The sequence below is a fragment of the Biomphalaria glabrata genome, chromosome 7, assembly GCF_947242115.1.
Source record: "Biomphalaria glabrata chromosome 7, xgBioGlab47.1, whole genome shotgun sequence".
NCBI classification, from domain to species: domain Eukaryota; kingdom Metazoa; phylum Mollusca; class Gastropoda; family Planorbidae; genus Biomphalaria; species Biomphalaria glabrata.
In genome coordinates, this window is record NC_074717.1 from 1,782,288 (window position 1) to 1,788,935 (window position 6,648).

A 6,648-nucleotide genomic window follows, 5' to 3' on the forward strand; every position below is an offset into this window, starting at 1 on the left:
CGGATTAGACATCTTCTTTACACTCAGATTAGTGGAAAGGTTTTTCCTCTAGTTTTCTAAGATATTAAGAAAGAACATCACCTAAAATATGTCATAAAAGTTCTCCTTTAATACCTTGGGATCAACAGGGCAGATGATGTGAAAAACATATTCTTTACACTCAGAGAAGTGGAAAGGTTTTTCCTTTACTTTTCTAAGATATTAAGAAAGAACATCACCTAAAATATGTCATAAAAGTTCCCCTTTAATACCTTGGGATCAACAGGGCAGATGATGTGGAATACCAATTCTCTACACTCAGATAAGTGGAAAGGTTATTCCTTTACTTTTCTAAGATATTAAGAAAGAACATCACCTAAAATATGTCATAAAAGTTCCCCTTTAATACCTTGGGATCAACAGGGCAGATGATGTGGAATACCAATTCTCTACACTCAGATAAGTGGAAAGGTTATTCCTTTACTTTTCTAAGATATTAAGAAAGAACATCACCTAAAATATGTCATAAAAGTTCTCCTTTTATACCTTGGGATCAACAGGGCAGATAATGCACAGAAGGCATGTCTCTATGGTCGACGGTTAACGAGTGTGTCATGTGACCAGCACAACGACCAACAGCCTTTATTTCCTCCAACTTATGTCAGGTAGCCATTCGAGTTGGCTGGACTAAAGAGCGACCGAAAATTCCTGAAATATCCCAGTCTTTACCAGGATTTGAACCCGAGGCCCCTCCGTTCGGAAGCCAAGCGCCTTACCACTTAGCCACCCCGCCCCTAAAACAAGTGCTATGTATTCTAATTATAATATTATTACTGTTTATAACGGCAGTTACCTTCTCTTGAGATTAAACAATAAGCCTCAATCCATGAGATGATAAAGAATGATGGATATATCGAGCTGTGGATACTTGGATATTATATGAGATAAAAATAAGTCAGTTTGCGACATCCACAACTGTAAAGTGGAGACATTTCTGGATCTGTCAGGCACATGTTCACAGTGCTAGATTGACTTGTGTAGGATGTCATATCCCTGACACCTATGCTAAGTCAAAATGGTCCTACAACACACCAACGAAGTGCTATTTATGTACCTGGATTGATTAGGACATTGACCGTACAGAGCAAAAGACACAGTTGATATCTTAACTTAAAGAGAAAAAACAAAACATGGCGGACATTAATATTCAGAAGCAGGGTTCGCGTAGAGGGCAGGCCTGATCAAAGACAGGTTACTGACGCAGGTAGAGGCAAGGGCATTAACTAATGTCGGAGTTTGGCGCCTCGTGAAAACGCATTGCGTCATCGTTGAGCCAGGGATGTAAAATGCATAAAATTCCTCTAGCCATTCAGACGACGGAAATGATGCCATCTTGCACATTGGGAGATAATTCCTTGTCGACAAAATATGAAAGTAGTCTCAATGAATTGTCTCCCTTTGCATATAAGAAATAAACACTTCTATTCTTTATTTAAAATGTGAAATCATGTTTATAACTTATCCTGATAGATTTTATACATCTTTTCTCAGCTATTTATTGGATTAGAGATTATATGTAATTATTTTTTCCTTTATACATTGGATTATAAATTAATGTCTTAAAAAAATCTTGGCTTTGTCTTGCTCTTCGTATCCACCTGAAATACTGCATTTTTCAATTTATAAATTGAAGACATTCGCCTTGTTTGTTAGGTTAGTCGCCTGGTCGTGCGGTTTGAGTGCTGGACTGTCGTTCGGATTTATCGACGGTCGAGGGTTCAAACCCTGCCCGCTCCCATCCCCCGTCGCCCTGCGGGAGGTTTGGACTAGGAAGTAAACTATCTTCAACTCTGAAGGAACATCCGAAACATGTAAAACATTTTAAAAAACATATTTTAGAAGTTTTAAAGTAGGCTATCAAATTTTTATAATGGATTACATAGTGTATCACAGTAGATAGACCTTGTGAAATGTCAGAAGGACAATTTAAATGTAACATTTTTTCTTACATATTTTAATGTAACAAGCATGTCACGCCGCCATATCAAAGCATTCTTTATTAATAACAAGCTTCAACATCAAAGGAAAAGCTGTGTTTTTTAATACCAAATTTTTTTTTAGCAATTTGAGTCATCTGCTTGCCGCCCCTACCTCTAAATTGCCCAAAACAGACAAGCACAACTGATCTCCCCTTGTTACAATATTTCTTCTCAATTTTTGGTATTTTTCTATTTTTAAAAGATCTGAAACAAAACCACAGGATATACTCAAAGACTCTCGAAACAATGGCGAACCTTTGTCTACAACCTGATCTTATTACAAAGCTTCTAAAAACTCACTCTGTCTGTCTTTCTGTCTGTCTGGTAAAGAGTTTGAGCCTTTCTTTTCTCCCACTTCCCATTCTCGGATCAAGTTGAAACTTTGCACGATTATTCATTGTACCTGACAAAACATGAATCAACAAACAAAAATTAACCAGTTATTCAATTAATTATTGGTAATCAATGATTTCGGTTGTTATTAGGTTTTTTCACCCACTTCCCATTCTCGGATCAAGATGACATTTTACATAACTATTCATAGTCGATGACAACACATGAATCAATTAAAAAAAAAAAAGCAATAATTAGTCATTTAATGGCTATTAATTTATTAATTTTGTACTATAGTATTGTATTATAGTAGTTAAAATCTGTCATTTTGAGATAAATGGCAATAATAAGCGTTTTTTTCCCTTTCATACGCTTTCATTTTTTAAATAGTATTCTTTTTTTTTTTTTTTCTTTTGCTTGTTTTAGAATCCATTCTTTTGTTCTGTTGAGGTGGTGTCACTGCTGTTGAGAAGCTTGCTGGTGTCTGCTGACTTGAGATGCTGTTTGTAGTCGCGAGATCTAAATATAAAGTACACTAACAACAGAATGAATAGAATTAGTCCGGCCTTAGAGGAACACAATACTCTATATACACAGAAGGGGCACAACCCACGTCGCCAGCTATCAAAAAAAGGCGCCCTTTCCTAAGTGATACCACAAGAGGTCTCTCTTGTCCTTTAGTAAGTCTCTAATCTCTTTCCGTTCTAGGTTTTTAATGTACCGCCACGTCACTAAGGAAATCCCCGATTAACCCAAACTTCTACGCGTCTAACTATCAAGTCATTACAGTTAGCTATTTATATAAATCAGGGGCGAACCGGTTATGTGGGCATTCGAACAGACGCCCGGTGGTTCGGCACCCAAAGTGCCCATGGGGGTTCACAGCGGAATGCGACGCTCTCCATAAATTTGAAGGCTCGTAAAAAGATTGTACCTTATGCCCTTTTAAAATCACTAGCTTGATTGTTGATAGGAGAACCTGATTGTGCAAATCGTATTGGAGAACTCTTTGCAGAAATGAAACATTAAAAGAAACAAATAGAAATCAATAAAATAAGAAATTATAGAACAGCATCTAGTTCATTTCGGAGGAATTGATTCATTTTAAATTATTATCCTTTTTTCGGGGGGGGGGGGGTGCAAATTTTTTTTTCACATCAAGTGCTGTTTACAATCTAGGAGAGTCTAGAAGTCACGGAACGCTTTTGTTCCCTTAGCAGATAAATTATAAAATAAAAGCCAATTTTTCTTGCGTAAACTTGACATTACAGTTTGTGGGAGAATGTCGTTGAATTAACGGAGATTTTTTTATGATAAACTAAACAATGTCAAGGCCGTTAAAAATACGTTCAGAATTGACAACTTAATAATACTCTCAAACAGAACTGCTGATAGTATTTGATTCTGCAATGCTAAAATGTACGTAGAGATTGTCCTGCAAATTTTCAAAACCATAACTTATCAACACTTTCTTTATGTTGTACGCCTGATAAACCAAAATTCTATATGTTGAAATACATACCGGAAATTAAAAGCTGGAATACACAAATGTTGGCTTGTAACTTTACTTTTGAATAAAATTTTATTACACAAAAAAAAAAAAAAGAGGCTCATAAAAGAGGCTAAAGCCCAAGGATTCCTAGGATGTAAACAGCTCGACAACTGAAGTCAAAAGCTAAAAAGCTGAGGTATCCTAAAAAAAAACACATACACCTGGCTTGCTTTGTTGCTATGTCCAAGACCACCTTTACCCGTGGACGGGAATGTCTCTCTGGTTCTCCTCCGTAGCTTAATATCTAGTTACCTCCCCTACTCCAGCTTCGCAGAAATTATTATTATCTATTTTGTTGATTTTTCATGCAAATAAATTGTTTCTGAATCATTAGCTACGTTTATTTACCTTATAATGTGAAATCTTTCATGCAGAACTATTACAATACAGTATGTAATTAGTAACGGGAACTTTACTTACTTTTACTTACTATGTAATTAGTAAAAGGCAAATAGTACAGTACCTACGTAAGGTACTTTGTTTAGTAGCAAAAATAAGGCCTACAGTGTTGGAGGCGGACGATCCCGATAGCGTGATGTACGGTTTATATAGGACCCCGCATATGACACTCGCCCAGGGCCCCTCGTTCTGCTAAGGCCGCCCCTGATTTGGGAGACAATACAAATCGTGACAATCTCTCCATACTAGAGCATGAAACACACAAAGATAGAGGCACATTTCTTGTTCCATACGCTAGAACAAATTTGTACAGGTGCTCCTTCTTCCTTAGTGCCATTTGAGAATGGAATGGGTTGCCTGAGTCAGCCAGGAAAACCAACGACTTAGCAGAGTTTACGTCATTGATTAACATGTACGGCTATGTTGACACGTGAAATGCGTAGGACGTAACTATCTTCTTTTTTTGAAGTAACGTCTGTTATATATAAGATACGATAAGAAAAAAGTTATCTACAGTATGAACCATAGTCTATCTTTAATCAAGGACGCCTAGCACTTGTAAAACAAAATAATTTCATGATAATTAAGATATTATTTAATTTTGTATAACGTTACTAATTATATTTGTGTATGATCAGTGTTTGTACATAATAAAATGCAAAAAAAAATGGAATTCACGGATATTACACGGCTATTAACTTCAATAGCCTACGTTGTTTTTTTTTTGGTAAAGATATTTCTAAAAGTCACCTTCATATAATATGTTATAATGTATTTCTTTATCAATTAGTTCCAGTGAAGATAAACATAAAACAAAGTCACATGATTTATACCACAACCAAAACAAAAAGTCATGTCATCTTTCTTGTCAATGCTCATATTCAACGAGTCTAGAGTATAGATCCTCTATGCCCAAAACTAGGAAACCCCGGGCCAAATCCAGCTCGTGTTGAAGCTGTATTCCAGGGGTTCTCAGCCTGTGGGTCGCGACCCCCTCAGGGGATCGATTGACGATTTGCCAGGGGTCGCCTGAGACCATCGAAAATATGGATTGCTTTTGTCTATTCTTCTATTACTGTGTGGATGGGGGTCGCCGAAGAGTAAGATTGTAAAGAAGGGGGTCGTCGAGCTTAAAAGGTTGAGAACCGCTGCTCTATTCAGTTTCTCGAAGCCTCTCCCTGCAGGGCAGGACAAAGCCTCAAAGCCTCACATTGCTATGAGAAGGCTATTGACACATAAGTTATTGACGGTTGTTTTCTTGTAGTGCCGGAGCCGCTGGCAGAAAACTAAACGACTGTAGGCGTATTATATCTTAACTTATACAACTTAAAACAGCTTGAATAAGTTCTTTGTGAACAAAACTAAATATAATTTTGATTACAATTTAGACACAATTTAACTTCAGATGAAATGAAATCCACTTTTATTTTAAACAAATCTGACTGACAGTAACAACACGTCTTTACACTTAGGCATCTTAAGACTGAGACTAAGACTAAGACGAAGCCTAATACTGAGACTGAGACTAAGACTAAGACTGAGACTAAGACTAAGACTAGGACTAAGACTGAGACTGAGACTAGGACTAAGACTAAGACTAAGATTAAGACTAAGACTAAGACTAAGACTAAGACTAAGATTAAGATTAAGATTAAGATTAAGATTAAGATTAAGATTAAGACTAAGACTAAGACTTAGACTGAGACTAAGACTAGGACTAAGACTGAGACTAAGCCTAAGCCTAAGACTAAGACTAAGACTAAGACTAAGATTAAGATTAAGATTAAGATTAAGACCAAGACTAAGACTAGGACTAAGACTAAGACTAAGACTAAGATTAAGACTAAGACTAAGACTAAGACTACGACTAAGACTAAGACTAAGACTAAGATTGCTTTATTGATCCTTATGGAAATTTGTTGTGATTACAAGGACTCTTTTCTCATATAAAGACAACACAACAGAAACATACACATAAATACAACAGACACAACATAAAGAGTTCATTCAGCGACTACACACAGGTATCTTGGTCCTTTTCATGTTTCCTGATCAACGAGTGGCGTTGATATAATCTGACCGAGGAAGGTACGAACGAGTTTTTGTACCGCTCGGTTCTTGTTTTGATTGACAGCAGTCGCCCACTTCGCGACGACCTGACATAGTTCTGATGGAGCGGGTGGCCATTGTCTTCCAAGATTTTTTCGATTTTTCTTAGACACTTTTGATCAAAACAGTTCCTTTAAATATGGTAATGTTGTGAGTGTCTTGCTTACTTAAAATAGCTTACGACAGTGCCGCTTATCATTATAAAAGACCCTCCCTCCCTCCCTCTCTCTCTCTCTC